The sequence below is a fragment of the Portunus trituberculatus genome, chromosome 9 (assembly GCF_017591435.1).
Source record: "Portunus trituberculatus isolate SZX2019 chromosome 9, ASM1759143v1, whole genome shotgun sequence".
NCBI classification, from domain to species: Eukaryota; Metazoa; Arthropoda; class Malacostraca; order Decapoda; family Portunidae; genus Portunus; species Portunus trituberculatus.
The window spans coordinates 2,587,352-2,601,025 of NC_059263.1; the positions used below are offsets into that span (position 1 = coordinate 2,587,352).

The window sequence follows — 13,674 nt, forward strand, 5'->3', positions numbered from 1 at the left end:
TGTGTAACCCGAGACAAGTTTTCAGCCACAGCGGCGCTCGAATCAGACCTGTTCCCTTCCAAGCGTCTGAGAGCCCCCGGCATCCTGTTGCTGTTGCTGCTCATCTGTCCATGTCTGCCTCAGCCACTTCAGAAGAGGACGCAGACCGCGGAGGAGTGCGGTCCGGCAGGGGGGCCGCTCAAACTCATTCATTGGAGGCGTAGGTTATCAGGAGTTGTTTGGTCTTGGTGTTGGTAATATAACGAGGGTGATAGAGGTGATGTAACGAGGGTGATAGAAGCGAAACGCGTAAGGGTCGTAATAAGAGGGAGGGATACTGGTGAATATTTTTTAAAGATTAAAGTGAGGTTTGGAGATAGATAGCATTACAAATTGTTGTTCCGTAGTAGTAGGTAAGTGGAATGCACTAAAAATTCAAGACCACACCAGTCCTACATTTGAGGACAAGATGGTTCATGATTTAAGTGTAAAGGTAAAATCATTTGTTACAGGTCCTGCCACTACTGAAGCGAGAACCAAACCAGCGTAACACCAACCTGCGGCAGGAAGCTGGCTCCTGCACCGCAAGACGCCAACTGTCTCGCTGCACTGGACCCTGCCTCGCACCAGCTCTTAACCTGGCAACACGTGGTGCCATTGCCTCGCTGCACATTCCACTGCGGAATTTGACCCTGCCTCGCATCAGCTGTGTCAACACGTGGTGCCACCTGGGGAGGAAGGACACGCTGCCTCTGCATCTTCACGGAGGAGTATGACCCTGCCTCGCACCAGCGTGCTGGTAACACATGGTGCCATCCATGCAGGGAGGACACGATCTCGCTGCACCTAACCTAGCCAATAAATGTTGCCAATCACTCTTGTATTCTTCTTATTCCTTCCATCTAATGTGAATGTACTCGTGGTGTAATTATTCTTCATGTTCTGTGATGTACTCAAGTGTAGTGTAATTATTCCTCATGTTCTGTGATGTACCCACATACTGGTGTTCGTACTTAATAATAAATCATGATAAGGAAATTGATGTTATGGTTTTGGTAATTCCTTAATTATTTTTTTTTTTAGGAAAGCTTGCAAAATTCAAATGCATATAAAATTCCAGCTTTTCAAGTAAAAAAAAAAACCTGCTTCCTTTCATGCTATAATAAACTATTATATTACACAATTGGGCCTAACTCATAAAATGGCAGTAAAAATGCCTAAAGCTTAAAAAAAGTAGTAGAAAACGTCTATATAAAAAAAATACTAATAAAGTAGTACCACAAAATCCCAGGAAAAAATATAAACAGCAAAAAAAGTGCCCCACAAAGCAAAAGAATCCTGCAAAAATGCCCAAAAAAACAAAAAAAGCCCTGCAGTGCCCCAAAAATTGCATAAATCCTGCAAAAAATGCCAAAAAAAGCAAAAAAAAGCCCTGCAAAGTGCCCCAAAATTGTGTTAAGTCATAAATACTCTGAAGAGTCTCCGGACCAAGACTAGATGTATATTTGGGTTAAAAATACAATGAAGAGTCTCCCTTCCTTTCCTTTTATTCAATCAACACACAAAACAAGTCTGAAAACTCTACCAAAATTTTCAACTTAGAATATTTTCACACAATAGCAAAATTCACAATAGCAGAATGTCAAAAATTTTCACACAATAGCAGAATTTCTTTAAATTTGTAAACTTCATCCCACCTATCATTTTTTCAATTTTTGTGTAAACATCCAAAAAACTCTACCGAAATTTTCAACTTAGAAAATTAGAATTTGTAACATTTTACAATTTTCAACTTTGAAAATCTTAGTGGAACATAATTTGTACAGTTTTTACATTTTTAAACTTAGAATAATTCATGCAATTTTCAACCTGGGACAATTTTTTCAAGTATTACATTAATTACTCTGGGAATATTTTCATCTTAAAAAATTATTTCAAAAGTATTAGAGAAACAAAAATGAGATAAGTTGCAATACGGACCAACAGCCTGCACATACATGGCAGCAGTCCCTGTGTGAACAGGTCTACCTCACTCCACCTATCATTGCCATCTATACATTTGTCTAAAAAAAAAAAATTAAATATATAAATAAAACAATAAAATAAATGAAACAATAAGAACATGAGTAGTGTTTTGAGAGCATGCAAAAGTCTAGGAGGAACTATCAACTCTGTAAAATTATTTTTTAAGCATTTCACAATGGCATTGCTCTCAAACAGCATGTTGTCCCTTGCAACACTATATTGTCACCATAAATATACAAAACACAGACCATCATTCTGGGGCCGCATTCTACAGTCAGCCTCAGCTCTCACCGATTGCCTGACCGTCACTCCACTGTTGGTTTTTAGGCTCATTACATGTCAATTTTATATAAGTACAAAAAGAAATAGCTTCTTGATATAATTTTCAATAATTTACATTATTTTGACATCATATTACTACATTAAGAATAGTTAGACTGTGTATCTAAACAAAAGAAACATGACAAACAGAAGATTATACCCGACAGCCCAACACATGACACAAGCAAGCCATGCAGGGTAAGGTTTGTTTGAGATTTTGGAAAACTGATTGTACCCCTCTCAGCAGTTATCTATAATGGTAAATTACTGCATCAAAGAAGGACATTATTCAGTCATCTTTATGGATATTTATCATTAATTAATAATAAAAATGGTTGGGGATCATGCTATGATACATACAGCCAAGTTCCCACAATGTTGACAAGAGTTTTAAGACGGTGGTTGGCAGCACTGCAACAGGGTGAACCCTGTCTTGGCACTTATGACGAGTCACAAGGTTAGAGCCTGTCAAAAAGGGACTTGTGTCTAAAATGCACTATTTTGTCTCGCTATGATCACGTCATTAGCTATGATGGTTTGTAGAATGCGGCCCCTGAAATCTTACACTGAACAGTAACAGCAAAGCTCTAGAAAGTTGAGAAACTTACAATTTAATTAGTCTAAATATTCTCACTCAAAAAAATATATAAACCTAATTACACACAATATTTTTTCCCTAAATGAAAGACTTTGACATCAAGGAATGACTGGCACACTTGCCCACAAAGATACACACACTCACACATGGAGATAGGACACTATGAGCCCTGCTGGAACCCTGTACAATACAACTAGGTAAACACACACACACAGACACACCTTGCAGTGATGACTAAAATTCCATCTGCAAGAAATGCAATGGACAATGGTTCATGTCTGTACAATCTTGACTCTTAAGACTGACACAACTAGATCATGCTAATAAACAAAGACCTTTAAACAAATCTTCATAAAGCAAGATCTCTTATAATAAATTATGTTTAATATATTACATATTTCATAAACCGTTACTCCTTGTAGCTAAATATACACTTACATGTAATGAAGTGATTTGATGCACAAAGGTCAACACAATGTTACGTCATGAAATCTATGAATATGAATGATGACATAATCCTTCGGTTAAAGCTGTGTGCACTACTCTCCACAAAAAAGAAAGGATGAACCAATGATGCTGTGAATGATGAAGCATCCTCCATCCTTGCCACTGAAAGCAGTGTGCAGTATGCCGCTGGACCTCCAAAAGCCTGCAACAAAAGAAAGAAGTCAACACAAATTCATTTTTAGCAATCATTTGCCTTCATGTCATCTAATCAATTTGATATTGTCAAAACTGCTCACTTGTAATCACATTTGTGGTAGAGAAAGGTATATCAAAACCCAGCCAAGCAAAGCCACACTATTTGCAACAATGTCAAAATACTACACTTGACAACTTGTTTGCCTTACTTGGAGTGCAGCAGTGTGTGTGCCACTCCCTTCTTGAAACTCTGGAGCACCTTCATGTGTTCAATAAAAGTGCTGGGCAGGGATACAAAGAGGCACTTCCCTCGACGCCATGCCACCGGTGTAGCACATCCTGTTGGAGAAATGCAAACCCTCATTGATTGCACTCACCAACACCCAGGGAACATGTGCAACTCAGCCACTCATCCCTTCTTACACAAACAAACACCGCCACTCACAAACACACACAAACTGCACTCACCAATGCCTAACAAATAAATACAAGTCAGCTGCTCATCTCTTCTTTCTCCACAAAGAAATCAATAACACACAGATTGATCACATTCATCTTTGACAGACACAAAGTTAAGAGAAAACTGAGAATCTGTACATCTTACAACTCAATCATTTTCTTCTCTTCATTAGAAAATTTCATGAATTGTTTCACTACACACACACACACACATGGTAGCTCAGTGGTTAGAGCGCTGGTTTCACAAGCCAGAGGACTGGGGTTCGATTCCCCGGCCGGGTGGAGATATTTGGGTGTGTCTCCTTTCACATGTAGCCCCTGTTCACCTAGCAGTGAGTAGGTACGGGATGTAAATCGAGGAGTTGTGACCTTGTTGTCCCGGTGTGTGGTGTGCCTGGTCTCAGGCCTATCCGAAGATCGGAAATAATGAGCTCTGAGGGGTGTGGATGTGCTGAGTGGATGTCTGGAGGGGGGAGTTGGGATGGAGTGTAGGGGGTGAGGTAGCAAATGCATTCCAGAAGAAAGATGCTAGACATAAATTAGATAGGATAAACAGAGATAGTGAAAAGATTAGGAAAGATTTCCAGGTGCAAATAGGAGAGAATAAGATTAGGATTCCAAATAAGGAGACAGCATCTAGGAAGGTAGCAGGACTTAAATGTTTTTATGTAAATGCCAGGAGTCTTAGGAACAAGAAGGACGAGTTATCTAGTTATATAGTTGAGGAGGACTTAGATGTTGTATGTGTCACAGAGGCATGGGTAAATGAGGAAAAGTTTAGGAAAATAGGAAAGAATATGAAGTAGATGGATACATTATGTATTTACACCAGAGAATTGGTAGGATAGGCGGAGGAGTAGTTATTTATGTAAAAAAATCCTTCATTTCCAGTCAGGTTAATGGTATTAAGGTAGATAACAGAGTAGAGTCCTTATGGCTGGATGTTAGAGTAAACAAAAGTAAGGTTATTAGAGTAGGAGCTTTTATAGGCCACCTAACCAGTCAGCAGATGTAGACAACCTTATGGTAGATGAGATAAATAGGGGTGTACTAGTCAGACAATTATCTTAGGGATTTTAATCTTAAGTCAGTAAACTGGGAGAGGATGGTAGGAGATGCTAGTGAAAATAAGTTTATGGAAAGTTTTCAGGATAACTATTTAGTGCAGATGGTAGATAAACCTACTAGGGGAGGAAGGTTTTAGACATAGTACTAACAAATATTGAGCATTGTTTAAAGGAAGTTGAGGTAGGAGAGACTTTAGCAAACAGTGACCATCATATAATTAGATTTATCATTAATTCCAGTAGGGATAATATAGTGAATAAGACTAGAGTCCCAAACTATCAGAAAGGCAATTATGGTAGGTTACGTCAGTTATTAGGAGAGGTAAACTGGGAAGATAGTTTTGGAAATAAAACTGCACAGGAGATGTGGGATATTTTTAAGGTTGTAGTAAAGGGTATAGTGATGCAGTGTATCCCTTACAAAGATATAAGGCAGAGAAACAGGAAGCCATTATGGTGGACTCATGAGATAGGTAGCCAGATCAGAGAGAAGAAGAGGGCATATAGAGAGTTGCAGAAAAGTGGGAAGATGTAGATTTGATTAGGTACAGACAGGTCAGAGATGATTTGAGTAAGGTTATAAAAAAAGTAAAAGGCAGGCAGAGATAAAACTAGCTAGAGCTGGGAGTAAAGATCCCAAAAATTATATAGTTATTACAAGGTCAGTGATAAAAGAAATAAGGATAGGATTGGACCACTCAGAAAAGATGGTGTAGTAGTGGATCAAAATGAAGACATAGTAGAATTATTGAATGAACAATTTTCTTCAGTATTTACTAGGAAAGAATAGGAAATCCTGTTACAAACAGTGCGACGAGTAGTTTAAGAGCTTTAGAAAATATTGATATAAAACCGGGAATTATTAGGAAATTTATTCTTGAACTAGACGATAGGAAAGCTAGTGGTCCTGATGAGCTACATGCCAGAGTACTTAGGGAGGGTGTAGACAGTATTTCTGAAGCACTTAAGTTAATCTTTGAAAGATCACTTAGGTTTGCTGAGATACCTCAGGACTGGAAGTTAGCTAATGTTACTCCAATATTTAAAAAGGTAGGAAGGATGATGCGAATAATTATAGACCGATCAGTTTAACTAGTATAGTATGTAAGATACTAGAGAAAATCATTAAGGGTAGTATTTGGGAGCATTTAAATGAGAATAGATTAATTAGAGATACCCAACATGGCTTTAGATCAGGGAGGTCCTGTCTTACAAATTTGCTCGATATCTTAGAATATATTACCAAGGAGTTAGATGATGGAAATAGCATAGATGTTATATATCTAGATTTTAGCAAGGCGTTTGATAAGGTACCGCATAGGAGGCTAGTGTACAAATTGAGACTACATGGGATAGGGGTAGGTTAGTTGATTGGATTAGTGAATGGCTTTCTGATAGGAAACAGAGAGTAGTATTAAATGGGGCAATGTCTGAGTGGAAGGAAGTGGTTAGTGGGGTACCCCAAGGATCAGTGCTAGGACCTCTTCTTTTCTTGGTGTACATTAACGATTTAGATATAGGAATTAGTAGCAAAGTATCAAAGTTTGCAGATGATACTAAGATAGCATGTGCAGTACAGGGTGAAAAGGACAATTACAGAATACAACGAGACCTGGACAGGCTGATAGCATGGGCAGACAGGTGGCAGATGGAGTTTAATTCTAAAAGTGTCAGGTTATGCATTTAGGTAAAGACAACACAAACTTTAACTATGAGATGGAGGGATGTTGGCTAGAGGCAGTAGAGGAAGGAAAGGATTTAGGAGTAGTGATAGACAGGACTATGAAATTTTCAAAGCAATGTTTAGAAGCAAGAAATAGGGCAAATAGGATCCTGGGTTTTATAAATAGAAATGTTAGTTATAAAAGTAAGGAAGTGGTGCGTAGCTTATATAATTCCTATGTTAGGCCCCATTTAGAGTATTGCATACAGGCCTGGTCACCCCACTATAGGCAGGATATCAACATGTTAGAAGCAGTTCAGAGAAGAGCAACTAGGATGATACCAGCATTAAAGCGCCTGGAGTATAGAGATAGATTAAAGGAATTAAACATGTTTTCATTTGAGAGGAGATGTATAAGAGGGATATGATAGAGTTATTTAAAATGTTCTCAGATACAAACTACATAGATGTGAGATCTTTCTTTACCTTAGAGGAGGGAAATAGGACTAGAAATCATGGCAGGAAGATTAGAAAGCAAGGCTGCAGGTTAGATATAAGAAAATATTTCTTTAGTCATAGAGTGGTAGACTTCTGGAATGCATTGCCAGAGACGGTTGTAAATAGCACTAGTTTGACAATGTTTAAAAACAGATTAGATAAGCACTTAAATTTATTAGATTTATAATTATGTATAGCACTGCATGATAGTTTTTATAAGAAATTTACTATAGTTAAATAAGACATGATCCCCATGTATGGGGACCACAAATTGTAGAGGATTTCGCTGCAGGACTTAGCCCTGTTAATGGGCCAAATATTTAGAATTAGTATATAATGTATTGTGTACTTGTAAGTGTATCTTTAAGTACTGATGACGAGGTCGCTGTGCGACTGATACAGGATAACCTAGATGGGCCCTGGTGGCCCTTTGTTATCCTATTATTTATGTTATGTTATATGTTATGTTAGCTCGTTCCGTAGGGTAACATCTGGCTGTCTCGTCAGAGCAGCAGATCAAACAGTGAAACACATGACTTTACCTGCGCGAGAAGTGGTGCACTGCCTCCCTGTAGTGTGGATACTATCAGCCTGCCTAGCTGTCCTCAATCCTTGCTCACATGCTCCACCACAAACTTCATGACTGAAACCTGATGTCAGAGAGAGAGAGAGAGAGAGAGAGAGAGAGAGAGAGAGAGAGAGAGAGAGAGAGAGATTATGAAAATAATTGTCACAGCTTATATTTTTCTTGAATCTTCTACTTTTGCTCATCTTTGTAATGTTTTGTTGTCAAATGGTAATAAGGGATATAATAAGAACAAATCTCGGATAAAAACTGCTGAAACTTAGAGGCAGTGGTAGCGAGAATAGGTATGGTCATGATAGTACCTTGTGTGACCTTCTCTTTTATTGTACCATTAGTTTGTTGGTGTCTTGTGCTGGTGACTTATAAATCAAGTCAACAGCACATCCCTAGTGAGATTCTGCCAAAGCTACAGATATATAGGTTTACTGATTGGCACTGCAATAATACCGACACTTTGTACTGACCTAATACAGTAGTTCTATAGGCTGAAGTCCTGACAGCAAGTTATCACATCAATCAATGAACCACACGTACATATCTAGTAACACTGCCAGAAGTCATAATGTGTCATCGGAGCACATTAGATACCTTAATCTTTGAATTGTAAAGACGAAACCTCACCTTCCAAAATGTAGAGCTATTAACTGCTTTCCTTCACGCATGCAGTGTGTGTGTCGGGGTCTCGGGACTCGCGATGCCTGCTCACCCAACCACCCCGCGTCTGGCTGCACCTCAACCCTTGGCACTCATCACCTGACGTGTCTTGTTCCTGCACCATTATTTTGAACATGAATGGCATGAATGCAGTCAAATAACAGAATATCTATGCACTGAAATCCATACACATACTATATCAGTTACTGCGACTTACAAGGTGTGTGTGTGTGTGTGTCACTTACCAAGGTTAAAACTCCTGCCTGCCAACATGAACAAGCTGCTGGACATCCCAGGGACCTTCTGGCAGACACCATTCTCACACCAGTACAACGAGACAGCCATTACGAAGTTCAGCGAGTGAATATCCAGATTAAAGGCAGCAAGGTGAGCCAATCCTCCCACCATTAGTCCACCTCGGCTGGCTAACATGGCTATCTGTGCGCACAGCCACTTCCTTGTCTCAGTGTGTAGCTACACAACCACGACAAAATATTCTTCCCCCTGCAATGATATGAAGCCACTAGGCTTTAGTCTCTTATTAAACTATGGCCACATGAGATGAATATAAACGTATAAAAAACATAAATCATAAGTAAATTATAAATAAATGGCAAAACTCTCACATAGCAACAATTTAAGCGCCAAATTTTAAACATCCACGACTGCCAAAATGACTCAAACTGACTGAACTTCCCTCCCTCGTGCGGAGACTGTCACGTATCACACTGTCTTCCTTGTGGCGTGACTGAATCTTATTGCATCAGGTTTCTATACTGCTCCTTATGCAACTCTTTAATCGTACCAACATAGCCAGTCTTTCTCATTCACCTGACTCTTACTGCGGCAGATTGATTATTCTTTCTGATGAAACTCTTAACGCTTTCAGTACTGGGACAGCGGTGGTATTATGACGAGCATGATACCTGTTAGTTACATGACGTTGTACGAGACAAAATTTAATGTTGGGGGTGTAGCTGGGGGTTCACAGGTCCCCACACAACTGTATAGAGCCCCTAGCTAAGATTCTATGATGTTTATAAGGATTTTTCTTTTTTTCTGGTATGGGTGATTTTTAAGGTCCTATTGACTTAGTTTCCTATTATTTTTTGTTATTTTGTTGTATGCGAGCGTGCAGGCTCTCAATGTCTTTTACGTGTTTTTTTTTCTTTGTTTTTATCTGTATTGTGACTGACTCTTGTTTTTGTTATTAAAATATATTGGAATATTTGCATAAATGTTTGTGTTTTCTTGATTATCCTGAGAGAGAGAGAGAGAGAGAGAGAGAGAGAGAGAGAGAGAGAGAGAGCGGTGGTCTAAATATAAAACAGAGATCGCAAATGGAAAGACGGAAATGAAAGAAGAGGTATAAGGACACAGGGACACTGGAAAGCCGCCATTAAGACACATCAGGACAGACTGAAGGAAGAGAGACTGCATGGCACACACACACACACACACACACACACACACTGATAGGTAGTTTATTAGCCACAAATTATACAAACACAAATAAATGGTCCTCAAATTTACGTTTCTAGAGTTATTGCTTACAAAACTAAGCTTCCCCTTTTCATATGAGCACGTAAGCATAAGTAAAGGAAACATACTGAAGTGATCTTAAAATATAAATACATGTCATTAAAACTAGGTCATCCGTCACACACACACACACACACACACACGTCAGTTCAGCTGGTAGCAGTCACCATACCACACCACAGCACACCACCACCACACACCATAACATACCACAAAAACACATCACCACTCATAACACCACACCACACTACCACCACCACCACTACTATCACACACCACATCACACCACACCTCACCACCACCACCACCGCCACCGCCAGCAACTACCACCATCATCCCATACCACCACTACCATCGCCACACCGCACTACACCACACCACCACCACCACCGCTACCATCACACCACCACACCACACCACACCACTACCTCAACCACCACCACCACCACTATCACACAAAACACCACATGACACCACCACCATCACCACCACCTGCGCTGGCACCCTCCCCAGTCTCAACCAATCACCACCCAGCTGGCGGCTACTGCCCCACTCCCACCTCGCCCAGCCCCGCCCCGCCCCGCTCGTCTCCACTGCCTCCCGCTACTACGGAAACTATTCTTTACATGTATTTTGTGATTTTTATCGGGTTTTGCATGTTTCTAAGTGTTTTCAGGACTCTAGGAGTAGGAGGAGGTGGAAGGAGGAGTATGGGAGTGAGGGCGGGGGAAGTGGTCACTCACCCTCCCCCTCCCCCAAAAAAAATATATCGGCGTAACGGTTAAAATATTTCTCCTTTTCTAATGGAGTTGGCATTGTTCTGATATCTGATTTGTTATCAGCAAAGTAAAGAAAGTTTCAAGCCACAATAGAATCGAGTATAGCTGTGTTTTGGTTTATCGAAAAAATAACATTAAAGTCACTATGTAATATATAACTTTTTTTAATTAGCACGCCTAGGATTGTTTTGGAGCTTGATATAACACCTAAAAGACATCAAAAACATGCCCCAAATAACAATATTCCATAAAATTTAGTCTAACTATTCGCATTTTCAAATAAAAAAATGTTAACGGTTCCAAAATAGAAAACAAAAATCTTTATACGACAAGGAATCTGTGTTTTCTTTATTTTGCTGAAAAGCGAAAATTTTTCGTTTTCAGAAAATATGATATAATATAGTTTGGCTATGCTTTCCATCTCGACATTTTGATGTGTTTTGGAGCCGTTGATTTTAATGATACAACTTTCGTTGGACCGCGCTACGTAAACAAACCACCCGGTAAGGATATTTTATTTTGGTTATTAGTTAAATTATTTGTCGCTTCTAAAAGTGTAGTGTATACCAGTCTGGGAGCCTTTTTTCTTGTGGCGATTTTTAAAATGAATTACGTACGTAAATATTGGGCCACAGTGGCAGCTCCCCCCAGCCTTTCCTCAAGGGTAGTCCACCAATGTTTGCCTGCACTCCCCATGTTTTTCCAGACCCAGAGAGTGAAGCAAAGCCAGAATCAACCACCAAAATAGATAAATAACGATTACTGTATTAAATCAAGCGATGGTTATGTATACCCCACTTCAGACCGCCCGGCGCCCACCATGACCCAGACCCAGACCCCGGCCCATCCACCCCCGTCCCTCCCCGTGTCAACTCGACAACATTTCCTTCAATTCTCAGTGTTTCCTGCTGTGTAGTGATATGATGAATAAATGAGGAATGGAAGTGTGTGAGTGTTGGAGTAGTAGTAGTAGTAGTAGTAGTAGTAGTAGTAATAGTAGCAGCAGTGTTATCATTAGTGTGTGTGTTCAACAAAACAGTACTCTCTCTCTCTCTCTGAAACGATGTTCTCTCTCACCCCAACTGTTTTCCAAGGCTAGACAGATGACTAACCGAGTTCCCAAGAGTGTTTCTCCTGTTAATAATGCAGAAATGTTGTTAATCTGTAACTAGAACCTTAACAACACTTACAAACGCTTTGCTCTCACCAAGACTTTTTTCTAAATCCAGAGATGATTAGCTGGATTTCCAAGTGCTTCTCTTGTTAACAATACAGAACTGTTATCAATTTGTCACTAGAACCTACAAAGCACCATTGAAAACGCTCTGCTTTCTCACCACGACTGTTTTCCAAAGCCACAGATGACTAACACGGTTGAGAGTTTTCATATTAAATTTATAATGCAGAAATATTGTTAATCTGTCACTGACTCACTAGAACCTTAAAAATACCCTTAAAAACACTTACAACTTCAACTATACTCTAGTGACGAAGGTTAGACACATAATCCGTCACTTTTGTGGAGCAGCGTCGTATGTTGTAGCTTGGCAAATGTTGTGAGTGGAGTGCGCACAGCTGCTACTTCCTCGTGGCAGTGCGCAGCTACACAACAATGTCGACATAATATTCTTCCCCTTGCAATGATATGCAGCAACTAGGCTATAGTCTCTTATTAAACTATGGCCACATGAGATGAATATGAACGTATAAAAACATAAAGCATAAGTAAATTATAATAAATGACAAAATGCCCACATAGCACCAACTTAAGCGCCAAATTTTAAACATCCATGACTGCCAAAGTGAATCAAACTGACTGAACTTCCCTCCCTCGTGCGGAGACTGTCACGTATCACACTGTCTTTCTTCTTACTTCGTCAGGTTTCTATACTGCTCCTTATGTAACTCTAACTCGTGCCAACGGTGCAGTCTTTCTCATTGACGTGAATCTTGCTGCTGCAGATTGATTATTCTTTCTGATGAAACTCTTATAACGCTTTCAGTACTGGGGCACATTTTTTTACCATGAGTTTCAGGCACAATTGCATGATTTTATTTACATTAGGAAAGATCTATGGAGCTCAGAAGATGAATTGCTAGAGTCTTCACTATTTTAATCCCCACATAAGTTTCTAAAAACCACCAAAATAGTATAAAATCACCAAATAGTAAGCAGAATAAATATGAAAACGTGTCATGGTCCTTTCTCTCTACGGTTTCTTGATGCGTGCCAAATTTATACATCTCCCGAACTACACCCTAAAACAAACTCACACCCTTTCCTGCACAGGCTACAATGAAAGAAAACACTCCCCTCATGCATTTTGTACTTATATTATAAAAATACATCAAGAGTATGTATACAAACGGAGATCGAGGCAGATATACATATGGTTCATTTGTATAAAGATGATGCTCACAGAATCAACACTTATACAGTTCAGAGGCAGCGTATGTATAGAGGAATTCATTTATGCATAACTAGAAGGCTTAACATATGCAGAGGGAATGGAGAGGAGGTGGGTGGGGAATAAAGGAGGACGAGTAGAGATGCTGGGATTGGAGAGGGTGGGAATGAGGGAACTGAGATGCTGGGATGAGAAAGGCTAGTGATAAGGAGCAAAGGAGAGAAGGGATGATAGGATGAGGAAGGGTTGATGAGGAAAAGGGAGATGGATAGTATGGTGCAGCAGTGAGTGAAGAGTGAGTGAAAGAGGAAAGGGGAAAGGTAAGGCAAGGAAAAAAGGATGATAGAATGAGAATGAGTAAAGGGTGATAAGGAAAAGGGAAAAAGGGAGATGGATGGATAGGATGAGGTAGCAGTGAATGAAGAACAAGGATGAAGGAGGAATAGGTGAAGG

General features: G+C 39.7%; 1 long non-coding RNA gene across 1 annotated transcript; it reads right to left on the minus strand.

The window, feature by feature from the left end:
- Positions 1–1,508: 1,508 nt before the first annotated feature.
- Positions 1,509–12,393, minus strand: LOC123501232. Its single transcript, XR_006673593.1, has 6 exons — positions 12,281–12,393; positions 8,738–8,996; positions 8,460–8,607; positions 7,795–7,902; positions 3,775–3,904; positions 1,509–3,572 (listed from the first exon to the last, which is right to left on the minus strand). It is a non-coding gene; the product is annotated as an uncharacterized LOC123501232 (long non-coding RNA).
- Between the last annotated feature and the right edge of the window lie 1,281 nt (positions 12,394–13,674).